At 45.7% G+C, this 22926-nt stretch overlaps 1 protein-coding gene across 2 annotated transcripts in view; it reads right to left on the bottom strand.

Moving 5' to 3' along the window:
- The window catches only part of ZNF697 (zinc finger protein 697), a 29801-nt gene extending 24912 nt beyond the window's left edge, over positions 1–4889 (bottom strand). The window contains exon 1 of one of the 2 annotated variants that reach the window (XM_032420465.1): positions 4819–4889. The gene's annotated coding sequence lies outside the window, so the exon portion shown is untranslated. Of the gene's footprint in view, positions 1–4433; positions 4711–4818 lie in introns of those variants that run through there. The other variant, XM_032420472.1, reaches the window with a different exon arrangement.
- Positions 4890–22926: the final 18037 nt, after the last annotated feature.

Genomic DNA, 22926 nt, shown 5'->3' with positions numbered 1-22926 from the left:
GAGGAGAGGCCGCTAACCATTTTACCATCCCCATTAATACATGATGCAATAAAGCCCAAATCCATACGCCACCCAAGTGATGCTACTCTCCCAGAGGTAAAAATGGGATGAACTCTCTCCCTTCCTCACCCTAGCCTTACCTCCTGCCTCCCCCAACCATATCTGTAGAAGCAGGGCAACTTCTGATCTTCTCAGATGTGCAACAGAAGGCCCTTCCTACAAGATTATGGTAGAGGTGGGCATGACATCAAGGGAGAAAGCACTGAAGCCAAGGCCCCACCCATACTACCCAATATTAATAAAACTGTTAGTCAAGCTCAAGCTCAAGCTCGTGAAACTCAGCAACACACAGGTCTGCTCTGGCGTATTTCCAGAAGGTGGTTTGTTTTTTTTTTAATTTTTAAATTGGGCATGGAGTCCAACATGCGGCTTGAACTCACGACCCTGAGATCAAGACCTGAGCTTAGATACCTGAGCTGAGATCAAGAGTTGGATGCTTAACTGACTGAGCCACCCAGGTGCCCAGAAGGTGCTTATTTCTTGTGGCAGTCACGTGAAAAGGATGAAAATTCACTAAGAAAATGATCCCTCTGACCTATCTCCCAAATTGTCAACATGCAAATGATGTTTCGTGTCTACATTTCTGCATTTTCAGTCATTACCAATTTATTGTCAACTCAACTCAGTTCCTGAAGGTCCACCGTACGCCAGGTTGTGTTCTGGACATACGGTCCCTGCCATGCACAGGGAATATGCAAATATTCCCACACAGTGTGGGGGCTTATTCTGGTTTGCTTTCATCAGGAAGACATTGAGCTCCAGGTATTTCAGACAATGCAAAAAAATTAGAGAGGCTGCATGTGACCTGGAGTGTCAGGAAAGGCGGCTTGGAAAGGGTAAGTCTTGGCCGGAAGGGAGGAACAGAAAGAATTCAGATAGGCTGGGAGAGAAAGGAAAAGGATTCCAGGCAAACAGTTGTGTGCTCAAAGGTCTTATTAGGGGTTCTGAACCTGAGCTTTCTAACTGACGCCCATGGGAGTTTAAGGGCACAAGAATAATGAATTCATGAAAAACCAGTGCCTCTCAGAATGAGATCCACTAGGATGAATTTAAAAACCCAACGGTGTTCCTGGTAGGAAATTTGGAAAGTGAGGGATCTCAGAGGAAGAAGGAAGAGAGACCTGGCAATTTTCTCCCAGGGTAAGCAAAGATCCACCCATTCTGAACAGGATTGGGAGTCAATAGACCCAAATTCCAGGCTATCTCTAGATCAGAATCTGGGACTTGAAGCAAGTTTCTTAACTTCCCTCTGAGCCCCCATTTCCTCAGTTTTTGAATGGAGATATTATATGTAAGTCATCAGATCAGGGCAATGTATGGAAATTACCCAGTTCAACAGTCGATACATAGATGTTCAATAAACTGTTAACTGTTGCTGTCATCACATAAAAAAGGAAGCATGAAAAGCTGTCCAGTTAGGGTTAAGTGAGGGACTCCAAGATGGCAGCATCTTTGCAGAAAATCTGAGAGTCTGCTCTGCCTTGCACTTTTATACACAATTAATTTTAATCTGGTAGATGGCTCGGGCGGCTCGGGCTATAAAAAAATCAAAGCAACATGACATGTCAGTGGCTTCACTGCAAAATACTAGGATGGCCTCTGCGGTGCTGCTTTCTAGAAAGCACATCTCACCTTCACAATTGAGAGGGAACAGTCACCTTCCTCAGTCCAGGAGCCAGGTGAGAAGTCACTAATCACCCACCTGGGATTAATCCATTCTAAACCCTGTCTATAAGAGTTTGAAAACGTAGGCTGGCAAAGAACCTATTCAACAAACTTTAAACGAATGTCTTTGTACTAGACACTGTGATAGATCCTTTTAGGGCCTCTTAATCCAGGAGCACAAGGAAAAGCACCAGACAATCACACACCAGATGCTTCAGATTCACAATTGCAAGGAATCCTCACGGGTCTATGAGAAAGGCTTCATTCCTTTTTTTACAGAAAAGGAAAGAGATCAATTAAGACATATGCATTCCTTCACTCAATCCTCATTTACTCATGCATTTCAAACAAATATCTGTTCTGCACTGCTAGGTATAAAGCACCAGGTAGAGAGAGCCATCGCCTTCAAGGGGTTTACAGTCTGAAGCGCATAAAATTAACATCTAGCTATCACAAGACCAACCAGAGATGTGAGTCATCCAAAGGATACAAAGTACCATGGGGATGAGATGAATTCTGACTGGGAGGTCTGGGGAAGACTTCCAGAAGGGTACTACATCAGCCGGGCTAGGATTTGCAGAAACTAATCAGAGGCAGTGCAGGGACGCCTAACAAGCATGGAATTCAACCTGGTGGAGACACACTGGTGGAAGACTACCTGTGGCGTCTGGAAATGGGGAGCTGTTTGCTGCAAGAATGGGTAGGTATTCTGTGGTGCCCTGGATCCAATGGAGGACTGAGGTAGGTGGGCACAGAACTGTGAAGGGTTTTGCATGCCAAACAAAGGAGGTACTTATACTGAGTACAGTAACATTACATAGTGCTAAGAAACCTGTTCAGGAGAGGGGGGGCAAAAAAAGAAGGAAAAGAAGTCGGATCTTAGATACAAAGAAAACCCCACACACCACTGGCATAGCTTCAGGCTCCAGACCTCTTAAAATGGCACTGCAGTTTTGGGGAGGGAGGGTTCCACTCTCCATGAGCAGGCAGTATCTTTCTTGTCTTAATTTATCATCAACTTTTGCCCTATCTCCTTCCCTTAACTGGATGCTAGAAATTAGGCAAACATGTAGATTCTGAGGAAACCCAAAGAGCTTTTCTTAGGGGGTGGGGGGAGGAAATGTGGTGCAACTCCCATCAGCCTTAGTCATACAACCTTCAGTGAGGTCAGCCCGACCACCTCACTCCAGCAGCATCAGCTGGTTTGCCTCAGTCTGATTTGTTTCCATTTACCTCCCTAATCCCAGTGGTTTTTGAAGGCCATCAATGTTCTCCTTTGTGTGTAACCTGAAGGGTGGCCTGACTTCCCATTTCTGACTTCGCTTCACTCTGGTGCCATCTTATTCTCTTTGGGGCCCAGCTGGAATTCTGACACCAAATTCTCCCCCAACAACAACCTCCACCACACACACACACACACACACACCCCAAAATGTTCCAACTAGAAATCATCTTCCAAACTGACAGAACTCTTCTCCTTTTTTTGCCATCCTCACGCCCTCAGCCTGGACAACTGGGTTTCCCCCTCCCCCTCCCCCATTCTTACCTTACCTTCAGATGCTTCATCTCTCCTACACAAATCAGTGTCAATAGTGTGTTTCTCCCTACAAACCATTTATACAAGGTGCAGGGCTCCGTGCCCTACCACATCCTCCTTACCATGAGCCTTGGATGCTCCTGCCTCACCACCCAAGTGCCATTTTTAAAGGTCCATTTGGCTCTTAAAATATATTCCACATTAACTAATATCCATATGTTGGCTTGTTAAGAGAAGGCGGTGACCATCTGGGTACAGCATTTAAAAAAAAAAAAAAGAGGTAGGGGAAAAAGGAGAAACAGAGGTCCAAGCGAGTTCAGATACAGCAGGAACACTTGGGCCGTGTTCAAAGTTGCCCACCCATCCATCACAGCTCCTCCAAGACTATTAACTTGCTAGCCATTATCTGACCGCCTTCACCACACCCTCAGTCCCCCAGGGAAGAGGATAAGGCCAGAGTGGATGTAGCGTATTCATGTCACCCCACAGGTAAAGGACAAATAGGTCCGCTATAAAGGCGGGGATACAACATGACCAAATTGAATCCAGCCTAGCGCTCACGTAGCAAGGGGTGGGTGATTCACTACTGGGGGGAGGGGGACACTTAGGAAAAAGGAAAATCGTGGAAAGTTCCCAGAGGAAGTGGTAACCCGATTCTCGAAGCCTGGCCAGAATGTACACTGGCCCTTAGGTACACTCAGCGCCCCTGTTGCCGCTGCCCACCCCCAACCTCTTACTCGCCCTCTCCTCCCAACACGCGCCTCACCGCATGCCTCCGCTCACAGCATTATCCTTGCGTGAACGGATCAGCTTTGCCCCGCTCGCTACCCATCCATCGGCATACATGGACATCTGGGGTTGGGAAGTCTACCAGAGCTAAACGGCCACCCTCCGGGGCGACGAGCTGCTGCCCATCTCCCCACCCACTCATCCTTATTGTGCCATTTGCCCAGTCGGATGGCAGCGCAAGCCGCTGATGTGAGTCGGCTAGAATGCAGCGGAGAGGGCAAAGGAAGAACACATTTCACAGGGACCCAAGATGACCCGCTGCCCCTCCTTGGAGTGCCCCACCCCCACCCCTCCAGCTTGGAGTCGGGGCTGGGGGAGCAGACAGACAAGGGGAGGGAAGCACACTCGGTCCCTGTCCGCAGCTGCACACAAAGCCTTTCACCTTCTCCTTGCCTTCCAAGCTCCTCCCTGGGCTTCGCTTTTCCGAGGGTCTCGGATGCCCCCTTCGGTGGTCGGCGGGACGGTCCCACCCGCTCTCGCCGCTCTGCCTCCTCCTCCCTCGCGTCTCAGTCGCCTCCTCCCCGCCCCTCGCCACAGACCCCGGAGGGAGCTCAGCCCCGGGCTCGGGGGCCACAAGAGCTCTCCACGCGCGCGGGGCCCCTGCGCCCCCGGGGAGCGGACAGCGGTCCAGCGTGCGCCGCACAACTTCGCCCAGCCGCTCCGCCACCCGCTCCCAGGCGCACAGCCCATCCCCGCAGCCGTCGGGTCGGGTCCCGAGCAACCCCAGCCCCAGGCGGTCGTGAGCCCAGCCGCAGCCACGCTCCTACCTGCGCGGCGGCGAGGAGCGAGGGCAGCGCGCGCCCCGGCCGGAGCCCCGCGCCGCGGCGCGTCTGCCCGTGTGCGGCGGCGACGGCGGCTGCAACGGCCGCGGGCTGGCTGGCAGACTGGCTGGCTGCCCGGCTGACTCCTCACTGGGGCTTCCTGTAGGGCTGGACAAAGGACATTTCCTGGGAGGAGCAGGGGAATGTTCCCAGCATGCCTCGATTTGTAGTTCCTGGGGACTTCCTGCCACCACGGCAGCGGGCGCCCGGCAGGCCGCCCCGGCCGGACCCGGACCCGCCACGCGAGGACACGCGCTCGCTCCTTCCCTCGGCGCTCCAGGGCTGGAAGCTGCGGGGGCGTCGCGCCCTGGGCCCCGCCCCGCGGCCCCAGCAGAGCGCGGCTCCGCGCGTCCCGGTCCGCGCTCCCGGGGAAAGCGGCCGCCCCCGCCAGCTGGTGACCTGCCGCTGAGCCGTCGCGGGGTGCGGGAGGACTCTGCGGTGGGAGCGGCCTTTTCTTCAGAGAGGGGGAAGTTTGGGGTGGGTTCGCTTTGAGTTGACTTGTTTTTTCAATAGATTTTCTTTTTCTTTTTCCTTGTCTTTTTTAAACCGCCGGAATCCTGCTGGGGGCGGATTAAAGAACTTGACTGCTCACCAGGAATTCAGGTTCCTTAAGATCTTGGCGCTTCATCCTTAACACCATAAGAGCTGATTGTTTCCAGATCCTGACCCAGTGACATTGCTCTCTCGGATGTTGGCCTTGTCCCAGGCATCTTTTCAAGAAAAGTAATTAAATTAAGCGATTGAAAACAAATTACATGAATTAACTCCAAGACACGTAAAAAAAAAAAAAAAAAACACAAGCCCTGTGCTGCTGACTTAGGAGCATGCTGGAATTTCTGCTTCTCTTTCTCTCGTTCACCTTTGGAATTCGGTTTCGTCGGCCCTACAAACAGACGCAATGGCCACTGTATGGCCTTCTGTATCGGGGGTTTAGGGACGGAGGGCACTGACTGTAAGAGAGAACTCCACTTCCAGCCCAGCCTATCAAGAGTCTTCAACATCCTCCACAAATTCCTGTCTAATTCTGGAACTGCATATCCAGGACCCTCATGGGAAAAATCAAGGAAGGGCCACATGGAGACTTAATGACGAAGGAGGGTGATCAGAATGTAATGGACGGTGCTAGGAAAGGAAGAATTCCAGCCTGCTCCAAAATGTGTTTGAAAAGTAATCAGAGAGAAGATCATAATGACCCTGCCTAGCCACTTGGCCTCTCTCATTCCAAATGCACATGAATTAGAACAAATGCGTGAGGGATTCAGTGTGCATTTAAGAAAAGTGCATCCACTTTGCTGTTGTAGTTCTTTCTCTCGAGATACTTAACCACAGGGATAAGATGGGCTGGATCCATTTAAAGTGTAGCAATGGTGAAAAGTGTGCAGATATGATTACCTACCTCCCCAAAGTTCTTGCTGTATGTCACCCTGTTGACTGTCCACCTAAATTAATTGTGCTGTGATCCTTGCATTTGCCAGACCCTACAAATTACTGCTTCCTAAGGGTTTGCAGTCTGGTAACATTCTAGTGAAACTGCCCCCTCCACCACCACCAAGAAAAAAAAAAAGATAATTGATAATCATTTGGCAAATCCAGCGACCTCTTGTAGCGTTCAGTTTGAAAAGATGAAACACTTGCTGTAGCATTTAACATTGCCTGCTACGCCCTCAGCGAAGCTATTTTCTGCCTTCCTTCTAATATAGCACACTCTCCTCATTCTCCTCCTACATTTCTAAGTTAGCTCAAGATACCTAAAATTTCACTCGTCTCCATCCCATACCAAACCTGTCTCTCTCTTTGTTGCCAACCCAGATTAACTGGTGACTTCAGTAAAGATCTATTTAACACTTACTACATGTTAGTCACCATGCCCGGAGTAGACATATGTTAACATTCCACTGTAAGACATTTACTGAGTAAGCTCTGTCTTAACCCTCAAGAAGTTCATACTCCTGGGCTCCATGCTGGGTGTGGAGCCTACTTAAAAAAAAAAAAAAAAAAGTTTATACTCCAGCTGACATCACACAGACAATGACCACATAATATTTAAGTGCTATAACAGAGCCATACACAGAAGTTTGTGTTCTCAAGACGGTAGTGCTCTTTCTGTAAACTCTTTTGTTCCAGCAAGATCAGGAGTGGGTCAGCAATGGCCAGAGGAGGGATCAAGAGGCCAGGAAATGCAAATAGTACATAGGGACACTCACTTAGTATGTGAAATTTGGTTGTGCAGGGGTGGGAAGGAAGTAGGGTCTAAGGGGAAGACAGTTTCTGTTTGTGGGCTTTTTATTTGTTTAGTTTTTAAGATGAGAGCTCCTTGGGGATGTTTAAAAGCTGATGGGAAAGTTCTAGGAGAGAGGCAGAGGGTGAAGACAGAGGAGGGAGAAAGGAGAGAGATCAGGCATTCAACAAATACTTGTTGAATTAACTAATTCCTGTTACATATCATTGCTGAAGATGTTGAGATCGACATTAATAAATTGCACATTCCCAGCTAGTATCGGCAAAGTCTGAGACCGGACAGAAATGGCATTCCTTTCTCCCTCGTCATGCATCCTCCCCCGCCCTTCACAGCCTCAGGGGAGGTAGTAGGGAGTGAGGGGAGGGAAACAAGGGCTCCCTGATGTTACAGGATGGAGGTCAAGTTTTCCAATTCTACAACAGGTTCCAAAGGCACATGGCAACTTCAGAAAAGTATACACTTTTCAGCTTGTGGGTTTAATTTTTTAATTAAGCAAATATTTGGGATGCCTGGGTGGCTCAGTCAGTTAAGCTGCTGCCTTTGGCTCAGGTCATGATCCCAGCGTCCTGGGATCCAGCCCCACTTCAGGCTCCTTGCTCAGAGGGGAGCCTGCTTCTCCCTCTCCCTCTGCAGCTCCCCCTGCTTGTGCTTGCTCTCTCTCTCTCTCTGTGTCAAATAAATAAATAAAATCTTTTTTAAAAATTAAGCGAAATTTTACCCTCGCCTTTTTTTCCCCTTCACTTTGAGATAGAATAGGTAACTATACTCATCCTCACTTTTCAAAATGGGAATTGAAACTGAAGAGATTTGCCTACATGTTTTAAGCTTTCAAGCATAAGGTGGACATCTGTTGTTTCCTTACCCTCACAAGCATCCAATCCTCCCCCCCTACTTTTTTTTGGTAACGGCATCTTTGGGGAAACAATCCCCTTTCCACCTTAGTCCTTACCATTTTGAGAGGGGCTCTGCTTCAGTGGTGGGTACATAATCAGCCCCTACCAACTACTTCATTCCATTGCTGTACAAAGGATAAGCTACTAGAGGAAGCAGAGCTGAGAACGGTGGGTGTGTGTCTGCAGGCGCACACACGCACAAATGCAACATAGAGATACAGAGACCGAGGTCGGGAACGCATGCACAACAAATCCTATGATATTGTTTGATCACTCCTGAAGCCAAGGTAACCCTAGATTTTTTTGTTAGATGAGCCAGAACATTCCCTTTTGGGCTTAAGCTATTTTGAGTTAAGTTCCATCTCTTGCAGCCAAGAGAGTTCTCTACAGCTGGGTATGGGGTGCTGCCATGCAGATCCTTCGATGTGCAACTAGCTAAGTTGAGGAAGGGTGAGAGGTGAAAGGATCCCTCTGTACCAGGCTAGGGAATTGGAAATCCTTGTGATGTGGTAGTCAGAACACTGAATGAAATGTCTCCAGGTCCCAGCATTTCAAGGGTGGAGTTTTAGAGGTCTTGATTGCAAATGTTAGCATTTTAGAAGGTTTGGACTGCTTGCAGTGTCTATAAATATTCAAAAGAAAGAGACATGCTAATGTTGAAAGTGGCCTCTGCAGAAGCAGGGAGGAAGAAATTACAGCCTGGCTAAAAGATACTCTTTCTGACTCTGGCCAGTAAACCCAAATGGTCAAGAGTCAGATATATTGAGCCATGCCACAATGAAAAAAGGAAATTCTCTGCCCTTTCCAGAGTAACAGCAAAGGCAGGAAAGGTAAAAAAAAAAACAACTCATCATGGAAAGACTGTGTCCAGGGTCTACATCAAATTCCTCCTGCTGTGCCATCCCTGCCTGAGAAAAGGAAGAATTAACCGCATTTTTTTTTTTTTTTTTTTTATTTGACAGAGAGAGACACAGCGAGAGAGGGAACACAAGCAGGGGGAGCGGGAGAGGGAGAAGCAGGTTTCCCGCTGAGCAGGGAGCCCGATGCAGGGCTCGATCCCAGGACCCTGGGATCATGACCTGAGCTGAAGGCAGACGCTTAACGACTGAGCCACCCAGGCACCCCGAATTAACTGCATTTTAAGTAGGGTGACCATAGAATTTATCATCCAAAATGGGACAATTTGGAGTGTGGGGAGGGATGCTATTAATAATTACACCTGAATGACAGCTCTAAAGCAGGTCTCCCTAATGAAAAGAGCTCACCACTAGGATCCAGCCTTGCATCAAGAGGCCAATCTGTCAGTCCTCCTCAATCCCAGTTAATTGTTTCCAATTGCCCCTAGGCAGAGGTCAAGGTGGTGGCCATTAAACTGAAGACTGGAAAGTGAATCAACCCAAAGGTTTTTCATTAAAAGACAGAAAGCTCTGGGCCAGGGTCTGGAGTGTAGATGAACTCCAACATTGCTGAGCTACAATGGCAAGTGGGTGGCTACAGCAGTTCAGTCCTGAGAACGGAAACCCTCCCCAATTCCCATTGCAGTTGTGGTCACCGATGAAAATAATCAATCAGAATCTTTCTCAAGAGTTAAAGTGGAGACAGCTCCATTGGCCCAACAACTCAATTCCTTTCGTGGCAGGTAATTCTTGCTATTTCTAATTAGCAGAGTTGAATGCATCCTATAGGACAGTCTCGCTGCTTATTATTTTCCCTTTCCTTTGCTTTCAAGTAGGAGTTGTCCTATTTTCCCTTCTACCACTTTACATGGACTGTGTGGGGAATCATCAGATATGTAGTTTCACCACAAGGTATCAGAAAGAACAGAAATCACTTAAAGGTCAGGGACTAGGAACTAGACCCAAAGTGAAGTTCTCTCCCTTTAGAGTGTGGGTGAGTACCTTTTCATGCATGCATAGAATCTTTACATGCTATTAAGTGGGGACAGTTTTTAAATCATGTGTATGGAAGAAAGGAAGCCAAGAGATGGACTGTAGGGCACAGCTCTTATTTTTGGCTGGCTCAGCTTGCATTTCTCTTCTTAGAATAAATGCCTTAATTTTCCTTATGGAGGAACTCTCCGTCTCTCAACTTTAGTTTTGTCTAGAATAGCCTTTCACCTTCCCCACCTCTACCTCTTAGTCCTGCAGCTCCAAGGCTAGGTCTGTAACCCAGCGGGCCAGTCGGCACTCCCACAGACCAGTGATGGGTTCAGAATGGGCAACTGACCCAGAAGCTAAGGTTAAAGAAGCCCTCTTTCTCTATTCGAGCTGCTAATTGAAAAGACCACATAAATCTGAAGAGGCTGGAGGCTGGAGGCTGGAGGCTGAATGTGGCATCAAAACAGAAAAGAGTGGAGAAGAGGGAAAGACAGAGAGAGAGAGAGAAGTTTGAGGTCTTGAATTCAACCTGTCCCTGTATTTGTCGGATATATGAACGATTAAATGTCCCTAACCCTAACTGCGTTCATTTATCTAATTGAATTGGATGTCTACCCACTTCAACAGAAGTAGCTCTAACTAAACTCCTCCGAGAATGTTTTTTTGGTGTTCCTCGTAGTAAAAATACTCAGGAAAGAAGGAGAGAAGCAGGAGGCAAGAATGGGCTCACCTGGACCGCTATGGGTGAACTGTTCTTTTTCTCAGTAGACACCTGTACCCGCTCTCTAATTCCATCATCCAGGCTGCTTCGGACTGTGTGTGGGAAACGGACCACCTTCTAGGGTCAAAATGACACAGAACACGAGGGTCAGTCAGTGCCTGACTTGGAAGAGATCAGACATGTCCTCATCCTTGCATCGGTACATTTGCTGAAAAATAAACAACAACAACAAAAGATTGTCAACCCTTACAGTTATCGTGTAACTTGGCTTGTTTATTACGAGATAACATATAGCTTTGCTTTTTTTGTTCTTATGTTTTGTTTTCTGGTGGCATCTAGCTTCTTCTTCCTAAGCCCTAAAACTTGGATTCCCACATCTGGGCCTTTCTTCCTCCTCTGCCTAGAGCTGGCCCTCCACCATCAGTCCCAATCTTTTTGTGGATAGCTACTTCCCGCCCTAAACCTAACTGTCCCCTCCTTATAGAGAGCTTCTCAGACCACTCTGTCTACAGTAGACTCCCCTTCTTTCTCTCAGTCCTTTGTTTTCCTCATGTTTGAAACACTTTAATAAACTTTGTTTTCCTGTGTTTTGTCTCTCCGGTGCAGCTAGCTAGGAAACTCCGAGAGTGTTGTCTGTGTCTCTCTGATTCATAGTTTTGTCCCAAGAGTCTAGCACAGTGCTCAGCTCCTACAGCAGGAATTCAAAAGGTACTTGGTGAATGCATTTAATGAAGAAATATTTTTTAAGCACCTATGAGGAGCATTAATGTTCACGGTGGGCAACTTCTCTTAGATACACTCTTTTATTTTTTTTTATTATTTTTTTAAGATTTTATCCATTTATTTGTCAGAGAGAGAGAGAGAGAGAGCACAAGCAGGGGGAGCGGCAGGCAGAGGGAGAAGCAGGCTCCCCGCTGAGCAGGGAGCCGGATGTGGGACTCAAACCCAGGACCCCAGGGATCATGACCTGAGCTGAAGGCAGACACTTAACCCACTGAGCCACCCAGGTGCCCCAGATCCACTCTTCTAAACTTTTTATTGAAGTATAATGTGTAAAAATGAAGATTTCATTAAAGTAAAATATGCAGATATCGGAGACTATCTTATTTGCTAGACCAGAATCTGGGGATGGGATAAGTGAGAGCATTTTCCATCTGATCAAAGGAAATAGAGGGAGGAGAAAGGGATGTTTTTGCTGGGATTAACTTGGCTGAGGGCTAGCTCTAGAACAGTCTGCCTCCTACAAATGTTTCCCCTAGCATGATCACAAGACTTTGTTTCCTTACTGGGCTCCAAATAGCCTAGAACCTCTTATCCCTCAAGGACGGGTAGAGGAGGAAAATAAATTGTGAGTACTGGGAAAAATTAGGTTAATATAGGCCAAGGTATATCTTTCAGGCACCTCTGTACTTCAATAACTGGAAAGATATTTAGTTCACTAAGTTTTTAAAACAAATCTGTATCTGATTTAATGGAGAAACTTTAGATGCCCCCTCCCTAAGATTAGAAGCAGGATAAGAATACCCAATACCACTGCTACTCTTCAAGATGGTACTGGAAATCTATGCAACCCAACATGACAAGAAAATCAAAGGTATAAACATTAAAGAAGCAGCAGCAAAGCTGTTATTTGCAGATGATATGATCATCTACATGGAATTCATCATAAACCAGGAGCCATCTATTTATTTAACATTCACAAATAGGCTCTATTTCACAAATAAGGAGGCTCTGAGAGGCTACATTAACCCAAGGTTATTCAGAAGTAAGCCTCAGAAGCTGAATTTTAGCTCACGAGGCAGGAATGAGAACATTTGGTGTGGGAGTGTGAAGGGCAGAGCCGGGAAGCTCCACCCAGCAGCCCTCCACCCATGCCTGCACCCTTTGTGCACAGCGCTCAGCATTGGGGACACCAAAATGACAGCCACAGGTCCTGATGGCAATGTGGTGAAAGACACACGGGGAGCACACGGGGAGAGAACTCTGTGAGTGGGCTTACATGGCAAGCAATCGGGGCACAGAAGAAACTGGGCTTGTCAGAGGTTGCTTTCCCAGGGGTGACACCAGAGCCGAGTCTTGGAGAAGAACAGAAGGGCACTCCCAGCGAGGACAAAGACCGAGGGGCCGTAGCAGAGTGGGTGGGGCAGGATGGTCCTGCAGGATGAAAGAGGCTAGAGAATCAGCGTGAGCCCAGGTCCTAAAAGACACTGTGAGTCATGTGGAAGAGTGTGGGCAGTGGATGCAGCACTGGGGTAATGAGATAGACTGGAAAAGAAAGCATCTATAAGGGTGGACAGACTGGAAAGAACACGGCTCAGCCCTCACAGGTTGAATGAGGAAGTGGGGTTAAACTGCTTCATTTTCTTTGTGTCTGCACTCAACAGCAATGATTACTTCCGTTGTCATGCTCATTTTCCTGTCCTTTACCACAGCTTTTTAAAGGGTGTTACCAAAACTTTATCCTATGCTGAATAAGATTGCATTAAGCCTCCAGCCAACTTGGCTAGTACCCCCCACCCACTCATCATCTTTTCTCTTTGATCCTTGTGGCTTCATCGCTAGGTTTATTATCTCCGGTCAAGCAAGAGGGTCACCCAATATGGCTTCAACGAAACAGAAAAGAAAAATCCATTTATTCAACAAATATTTACAGAGAATTTATGGTGCCGGGATACCACAGTAAATAAAATATGGTTTCTACTCTGAAGGAGCTTACAGGCTTGAGTTGACCAAACAGATAATAATACTTAACACCAGAATCAGCAAACATTATATGATACTGTGTGCCAAGCTGTGTTCTTCCATACAGGAATCTGTCAATCATTTAATTCTCTGGACAACCCCATGAGGCAGGTTGTAGGTGACATCGCCGCCATCTTACCCGACTAGTGGGCCTGGAAGCCCAACAGCATAGCTCCGGTGTCTGGGACTTCGCCCCTTCACTTGAACGGCCTAACGACAATCTAGTGTGATAAATGATATGATGCAGACATGTTGCATTAGGGAAACATTCAGGGTAATTCTGGCACCTAACCCAGTCTTAGGGGTTAGGAGCCATTTTCTGGAAAACTTCCAAGCCAAGCCTGAAAGGGGCAGTAGGAGTTAGCCAGGTGACAAAGGAAAGGAAGGAGGTGATTCTGGGTCAAAGAAATACTAAGTGCAAAGTGTCAGAGCCCAGAAACAGCTTGGCACCCATTGCACAGCATCCTGGAAGGCCAAATGAGGCCCGGATGAGGGAGTGACAGTGGGGGTGGGGAGGAATAGAAGTTAAGTTGGCTGATTTAGATCTTAACATTTAGTGCTAGAAGAAAACACGGAGACAAGACACTGGAACTAAGTTCCAGAAAATGCTGAGTTCAAATATTATATCCCTTTCAAGACATGATGACTTTTTTTTTTTCCAAGCCAAAATTTGAATAACTTTTTTTGGATTTGTGGATTCATTTAATGTCTTAGAAAAGTATTTCTTATTAACCCCATGGAGTTTCATGTTTAACCATTCATCTTTGTTGAAAGGAATAGAATTGCATTAAAATCGGGGCGCCTGGGTGGTTCAGGTGGTTAAGCGACTGCCTTCGGCTCGGGTCATGATTCTGGAGTCCCAGGATGGAGTCCCGCATCGGGCTCCCCGCTCTGCAGGGAGTCTGCTTCTCCCTCTGACCCTCCCCCCTCTCATGCTCTCTCTCTCTCTCATTCTCTCTCTCTCAAATAAATAAATAAATCTTAAAAAAAAAAAAGAATTGCATTAAAATCAATATAAAATCACTCCTACAAGTCAGTTACTACCACGATTGAACCATCATTCTTAAATTCAACATATATTTGTTGAGGACCCACCATATGTCAGGCTGGTGTGTGACACCAGAGGACACCTCAGCGAAGACAGGTCCAGGAGCTTGCGCTATGCATACTTCAGCAAATCCTGAGTATCGTAGAAGTCTGAAACCATGGTTTTCATATTTGTAGAATATATAAAGTTTTTTGTCCAAAGATCTCATCTTACAGATAAAGAAACTAAAGAGGCTAGGTGATTTACCCACATTCATACAACTCAGTATAGTGCAGTGCTGGGGACTTGACCCAGAATCACATACTTCCAGGTGATTGCTCTTTCCAGTCGCACTTTACTCACTTGTATCTCCTGAGCCATGGGTTCAAGAGGAGTGTTTGACGAGAAGCCAAGTAGTGCTGTAAGTCAGTATTCTCACTGGACTATTTCTTGAGCAAGCTAACATTCTCTCCCTCTCAAGAGATAACAGCCTAGAAAAAGCCAACACTGTCCAATTTACAAAAATGTTTTCACATTCATTATCTCGTCCGAGCTTCAAGTGATTCTATGAGGTAGACTCCATAGATATTAATCTCCATGCAGATGAGGAAACTGAGCTTTAGAGTTTCCCTGACAAAGAGCCAGGAGGGCAGCGTCAGCTGCCCCAGGCCACAATCCATAGAGGCACTGAAACTACCCGGGAATTAATCAGACATTCCGTGCCATTTAACTCAGATTTCCCCCAACACTCTCAACAAAAGTGGTGAAATGTAAATTGTTTCTATTCTCACTCAAGAAGTAAGTGTCCTTGGATAAAAATATAAAAACACTCCCAGGTCTGTGGATGTACCTTAGTGGAGATTTTCTGTGATACATACATGCATGTTTCTTGGTGTAACTAAAGTCTTGTCCCAACCCCAAGAAGACGTGAAGCTGGCAGCTGACTTCTGAAACTCATGTATGACAAAGCACAGAGAATGAGAGATTTTTTTAAGTATAAATTTTAATCCCTTCGTTATATCTCACATGGAGTCATGTAACTGGAAATGAAAACTGAAGAGAAAATAAAGATTGCAGTAATGCAGTTAAGTGTTTTGTGGGTCTCAAAGCCAATAAATAAATAATAGAAAGGAAAGGTAAAAAAAATATCCTCGGGTCATAGATGATACAAGAGAAGTGTGAGTACATCCTTGCTATTAAGGAATTAGAACAATAAGGTATTCAAATGAAAAATGAAAAGTCACTCTTCACATACCACAGGCGGTCTTGCTACTCCCACAGTGATTTAAGAAAAATATTTCTTTTAGGAAACATATCTTGAACAAGACTGTGCAATTATATTCAAGTAAGTTTTTGCTGCCTTTGGTGAGTGTGAGTGACTAATGCTTTCCAGTTATGGGCGCTGGGAAAACTGCGCCACAAAAGATCATTCCAAACAAGTAAAATATTCTGCTGTAGTTTGTACATATAATAAACCCCTTTATTTGAGCATAAAGAGAGATTTGATTTTTCTTAATGGAACTAACCGTCAGTGTTCACCAGCGCTCCCTATTAAAGACTATGAATTTGAAGGGACGCCAAATGATCCAGGGTCTGGATCAACCCTCTGGGACTCAGTTCGTTGGCTGAGGCTCCGTTCTTTTACCCCTACAGTTTTTCGCTTGAAATTCTTTGCTTTTTCCACTACCATATTTCCCATCCCGAATGCCCAGAGTCCTGATAGGCTGCGCCACAGAACACTCGCACTCCATTTTATTCTGATTTTTTTAAGTTGAAATACAATCAATATACAATATTATATTAGTTTCAGGTGTATAACATGTTGGTTTGACAATTCTGTACATTACTCGATGTCCACCACGACAAGTGTTGTCACCATCTGCCACCATACGACGCTATTACAAATTATGGACTATGTTCCCTGTGCTGTACTCTTCATCCCTGCTACTTATTTATTTATAACTGGAAGTTTGTACCTCTTAATCCTCCTCACCTATTTTGCCTATCACCCCACCCACTTCCCCACTGGTAACAACCAGTTTGTTCTCTGTGTTTTAGACTCTGTTTTTTTGTTTGTTCATTTGTTTTGCTTTTTAGATTTCATGTATAAGTGAAATAGTATGGTATTTGGGGTCTTTCTCTGGCTGACATATTTCACTGAGCCTAATACCCTTTAGGTCCATCCATGTTGTTGTGAACAGCAAGCTCTCATTCTTCTTACGGATGAGGAACATTCCATCGTGTATGCACATACCACATCTTCATTATTCATTCATCTACTGATGGACTGCGTTCTATTTGGTACTGTCTCCATTGGTTCATGAGATGTTTTGTGCAAGTTCTTGGTTCTGTCTCCTCAATTGGCCTCGGAGCTTCTTGGGGCAGGAATCTTCATTCCTCGTGCTTATTCTCACCTGCCTCCCCCACTGAGTGGCAGCGCTATGCTGTGCACAGAGTGGGTTCAGAAGCACCTGGAGGAGTGTAGCACTCCCCTTTCTCTTTTATAGAACTCAGAGTAACTGCTCAGCAGCCACGCGGGTACGGCCCAGAGCAGATGCAGAGTTCGTGTTCTCCCAGCATGGGGGTAAGGGGCCCTCGGCCCTGTGGGCTCTCCTCCACAAACTCACTCAGCTTTCCTGGTCCTGCTTCCCAAAGTAGACTTTCCTTGGTCCTATAGTTAGTACTCCAGCTGCACCCAGCTCCTGGCTTAACTTCCTGGTCACTTTCAGCTAGAAATCCTTTCTGGTCCAGGACTTTATGGACACTCTTCTCTCTTATTTTGCTAACTTTGTTTCCTCCTCCTACTCAGGATTCACTGTACGACCTTCTGTTTCTTCCGGCTGCTCCCAGAGGCACTTAATCTGTTACCAATGGACTCTTTAATAGTTGCTTTAATCATTAACACTTCTAATTATTTATGGCGATTACCCACACCAGCCCACGAAATGGGAAATTCTTTCCTGGCATGGCTGTGTCTTACGTGTTTTGATCGTACCTGCATGTTCTCCTGCCTGGAACAGAATCTGTAACTCTAGAGATAAAATAGTGTGGGTTTTTGTTTTTTTTTCCTGTGAGATTCTACTCATGGTCATTTGCTTTGGCTATTGAATATAAACAAACCAGTTTAACAGCTTTAAAAGGTCAGCTGAAAAAGGAACCAGTCAATCTATGTACACATTAAAAATAAATGGAAGAGTTATGGAGAGTTATTATATATCTTATGTCAAGACTTTTTTTTTTGGAGGGCGAGTGGAATGCAGTGCCTGGTGGGAGGTGGACAGTTCATTGGGATTGTGCCTTGAGACACATCTGTTGGGATATTTGGGTTGACTCCGTTTAAAGACGCCAGAAAATCAGAACAAGGGTGTGTGCCAGGCTGGGGTCTCGAAGTTAAAGATTATGTGAAAGGTTTTGAAGGCATAGAAGCCAGGAGAATAACTATTCTAAGAATTCAGACAGTTACATATAGAATGCAGTCTTAACTAGAAGCCAGGGATAAAACCTCGCAGTCACCAGAAAACACCTGATGGTTCCAAGGACCATCCTCATCCTACAGTAGAGTCAGTTTTTATATCTGAAATCTCAAGTGTGTTCTGGACCAATAAACAGCTGAGGAGGTGTAGCGAAGAAAGGAATAGGTGGTGGGACTAACCTCTAGCCCCAAGGTAACAATAGAGCAAAAATGAGTTGCTGGATTCTCTTGGAGGTGGCAGATGAAGGAACCTATTGTTACCAGAGAGAGTTTCCTACCCAAGAGACCCTGAGGCATTACACCAGCAGACTAGGACGCATGACTGTTTCTCAACTCTGTCTCCAGTTTGAAACCACATGTCTGCTGTAAGTGGTGTTTGGAGAGAAGGGGACGAGATGAAATATCTGTTTTTCTGCTTCCTGTGTCTCTATAAAAATACAGGTGCTGCGGGCAGGGTATTCATCATCTACTTTCTTGGTAACCCCTCAGATCGCCGTGGGCCACTTTGTGGTGCTGATGACATGGTCAGGGAGGATGGTTCATGCATAGCACTGGGTGGACAGGGCCCAGTCGGTCCTAAATGTTTAGATCTGGTGCCCACCTCAGGACAGAGCTTTGGAAAATAATGGCCGGTGATTATTAAGAGCTTCATATGTGTGAGAGACTGCGCTAAGATATATCTTTAAATGTATCTCCTCATTTAACAACAAACCTCACAACAAACCAATTAGGCATGACTGTTTTTTCTATTGTAAATGTGAGGACATGGAAGCTCAGAGAGGCTCAGTAACTTGCCCAAGGTCATGGAGCCGGTAAGTAATAGAGTTAGATTTCAAATCCAGGTCTGACTCCAGATCTCAGCAGCTAATCATTGTGTTGTCCTAGGAAAGGCACCTGAAGGGAAATCTAATAATGCAGTCCTAGATTTAAAAAATAAGGGAAAGATGCTTATTTCTCTGCAACTTCCCCCCTCCCCAGTTTTCTTCATTTGATCCCATTTTACACCCCATATCCAGATGGGCCAAGATCGTGCTTTCATTTGCATGCTGAGTTGTGTAGAAGGGTGAACAGAGTTTGTTTCCATGCAAGAATGTTCATCAGGCAGACGGACCTGCCATTCCATAGTATCAACGTGGATGACACAGTCTACGCGGATGTGGAGCACAGTGCGGACAATCCTCACGCTCAGGAAGTTTACAACCTCCTGTAGAAGATAAGGCATGCATATCTAAAAGATCATCCAAGGCAGCATACGATAAACGCTAAATCAACAGGAAGGAGAACTGCTCTCCAGGATGGAGGAGGGAGAGATCACTTCTGAATGTGCAGTCCCGGCAGGATTCCTGGAGACAGGAGCTAAAGAGTGAGGGAGGATATTTACCTGGAGGGAGTGATATAAAAAAATGGAGGCATGGAGTGAGGAAGTGACAGGTGTGTTTGGGAGCAGTGGGAGCACCTGCTCTACTCTCGCTACACTCACCAGGTAGGAGCAGGAGGAAGACAGGAAAGGCCAGCTGAAATTAGATTGTGCAGAGTCCCCGGAACAGTGCCAAGTAGTTTGGGTTTATTATAAGAAATGAGATTCACAAGATAAAACACCAAACCCATGTGGGCACTTGATAAACTGGGAGGTTGTTGTACACTTAGTGCAGAAAAGGCAAGGGATTTGGAAAGAAAGTTACCTCTGAGTCAAGGTCTAGGTGTGCCACTTACTGGTAGTATGACTTCGGCTAGTTACTTAATTTTTCTGAGTTTCCATTTATTCATCAGTGAAATGCAAATAGTCCCCATATCCTATGGCTATAGAGCAGGAATCAGCAAGCCCTTTCTGTTATGAGTCAGATTGTAAATCCTTGAGACAATATACACCATATGGTCACTGCTATTGTCCGGTGAAGGCACAGAGCAATACGTAGACAGATGAGTGTGGCCGTGTTCCAGTAAAATTATCTGTAAAACATCTAGAACAAGATAGACTTTAAATAACCGTTCCTGCCAATTACTTTTGCCCCCCAGAGTGTCTTGTCCCCCCCATTACCACACTCTGATGTAGTTGATACATACGTGTATATTCTTGATCAGTTCTTTTTCTGTAGTGTGGACCACAACATTTTCCCATAAAAATGGACTTCAAAACTAATTGATTATTTAGGGTATTATTTGCTAAGAGCATAAAGGAAAGGGATCTTTCTGGTCCTAATCATAAATGATAGCCATGTCCAGTCGCTAGGCTGAGAGGGCATGAGGTAGCACCCTCCCTTTTCTTGCCACTGAAGGCTAAGAAAAAAAAGCACTGAATTCCACCTGCTGAATTCGGAATAGAACTGCATGGAGAATTTGGAATGAACGGGTGCCCCCTGATGGAGATTTACAGAACTTGGTGGATTCTGTTTGACTATTCCAACTAGGATTAACCAAGGTGAAAGTACCTTGTAAGCAGTCTACTCTTTACATATCCCTGCACATATGACCTCATTTGATCAGCAACTGTGTTGTGGGATGATTCTGCTCCAGAGGAAACTGAAAAAGAAGTGGTTAAGGACTGGGCTAAGGTCACACTCCATGAAGTGGAACAGTAGAGAGACAGAGAGGTTAGGTGGTAGGGATGGACCCAGAGGAGGCTTACCAGAGCACATAGTGGGAGATTTGCCCACCCCCACAGTTGTACCAATTGCCAACATGGTGACAAATTGAACTACAGTTAGAAACCTTCAGCCCACCTCCCTGAAACCCATCCCACTGCAAAAGAATTCTAACTGAGCTTGATATGCTCTAGGCTAAGGAGCCTTCCAGCTGATAAGCCCAACTACACCACAGGGATGACCTTGGGTTCTTTACCCAAGTCATCAGTTGGAGTCAAGAGACACTCATTGCAGCTGGCTCATTATCCCCTTCCCTCCTTGACGACAAGTCACTTTCTTAGTTGCTGAGTGAGGTTTGTTGGCTGTGGGACCAAGTTACGGTCACCCCCGAGTCCTCAGGTAGTCACCCAGGAAAGAACTAGAAGCACAAGGTGCAAGAAGTAAGCAGGACCATGTTAAAGGGAGAGAAACCAGCTCTGTTCCCTACAGTAAAATCTCAATAAATTGCACATCTGATTCATCTTTGAACTATTTGAATAACAGGATTTGCAAGGTAAATGAAAAGCAAAACCAAGATTGTGGTAGAAAATGTTTAACTTAAGAAAACAGGTCTGGAAAAAAAAAACAAAACAAAAAACAGGTCTGAAGCAAGTTGAAAACAAATCCCAAGGAGTCTTATTTGTTCCTTAAAGTAGTGGTTCTCAAATTCAGCTCCTACTTTTTCCATAAACAGGAAGGTCTTTTGAACTGACTTTGAACCAAATGTTGTCATTTCCCCAGAAAAAAAAATTAATGGGAAAATTCTCGATTCTATCCATAATTGTTTATCTTTCACTTATACTAGAATCTAGTATCAGCACAAAAGTACTCCAGGAGTGAATATTTAATATAGCAGTATTTTACGTTTTTTGTGGGGAGAGGGTGGTTTTTCACTGTTACTGTTGTTTTCGGTTTTGGTGAAGAGTACTTTGACTTCAGGCTGTTCCTCGCCTGGGTATATTTAAGGATCACTGCTTAAAATCAACATGCTCCCAGTGTGTTATCTGAGAACAATGTGCTAGTTACTGTTTTCTTAATCTTGAGCCTTGTCTAATGACAAGGAGTCTCCCAGTTGAATGCACTTTAGCCAATTCAACCTCTTGTTTACTTCACTCTGAAGCTAATGGAATGAGAATTTTCTCTGCTTGGTTGATACCCATTGTAAAGATTTGGGCCTTCCATCTGATCCCAGGATCTTTGCTGATGGAACACTGGAAAGCTCAAGCTGTCCACAGCCAATGTCCAATCACCTCTCTTTGGTGATGATCTGTGGCTCACTTTCTGATCATCTGGCTCACTTCCTGTGAGTCTTGCCTTTATGAATGTGACCTGGTGTGGAAAGCCAGCAGACTCTCCAGCTTTGGACTCTTCAAGAATTAGCTAGACATGTTTCCTGTTGGCCAGGAAGAATTGGGTCTGCCAAGTTTAGGACAGACTCTTCAGTTGACTGTGGGTCCAAGTTTCTTTTAATTCTCAATTTCTCAATTTTCTTGTCAAGGTCTAGCCAATAGGCTTGCTTGTAGAGATAAGCAAAAGTGTCCTCGGAAGGTCCTGTGTGTGCTCTGGGCGGATCAGCTTCTTCTTCTTCTTCTTTTTTTTTTTAAGATTTATTTATTTGACAAAGAGAGACACAGCAACAGAGGGAACACAAGCAGGGGGAGTGGGAGAGGGAGAAGCAGGCTTCCCACGGAGCAGGGAGCCCAATGCGGGACTCAATCCCAGGACCCTGGGATCATGACCTGAGCAGACGCCCAACAGATTGAGCCACCCACGCGCCCCCAGATTAGCTTCTTACTTGCCATGGAAAATTGGGGGAAAATTAAGACGGATGTCCAGCTGTCTCTGGCAGAGCCCATTCTGGGTCCCAGGAGCCAGGTTGGCAGGGTGACCAATCATCTTGGTTTGCCTGGGACTGAGGAGGCTTTGGGGACATGGGACTTTCCATGCTAAAACTGGGAAAATCTTGGGCACACTGGGATTACCTACTGGTTGGAAGGAACTAGAACCTTGTCTGTAACTGGGGTTCAGAAACATACAGACTATCTAGGGAACTGGAGAATCCTGAGGGAGGCAGAACAGTAGGGACTCTCATCCAGCCCCTAGAAACAAATGACCTAGAATAAGGAAGTATGTCTAGGATGGGGTCTGAGCAGTAGCATCTGGAGTTACAAGGAGCAGCTGTTCCAGCCATCATATAGAACAGTTATTTCTACCCTCCTCCCAGTCCCTCATCATTCCTAGGGTACCTGTGAGTCCTAAGAGGGTAGACATGCTAGGATTGTATATCTAAGGGCTCACAGAGTGCAACTGTGGGGGTCTTCCTAAAAGAACTGGACATGTGGATGTCCTGGCCAGAGAGACAAGAGCATAGAAGACTGGGACAAAGAGACTCTGATGTCCAGAGAAGGACAGCAGTGGCAAGACCAGGACCCAGAGGTGATCAAGGTGACAGTAGACAACAG

This window comes from Phoca vitulina, unplaced genomic scaffold (genome assembly GCF_004348235.1).
Source record: "Phoca vitulina isolate PV1807 unplaced genomic scaffold, GSC_HSeal_1.0 scaffold2, whole genome shotgun sequence".
Taxonomy (NCBI): Eukaryota; Metazoa; Chordata; class Mammalia; order Carnivora; family Phocidae; genus Phoca; species Phoca vitulina.
The sequence above is the reverse complement of the archived record's forward strand: the minus strand, read 5'-3'. Positions and strand labels throughout refer to the sequence as shown.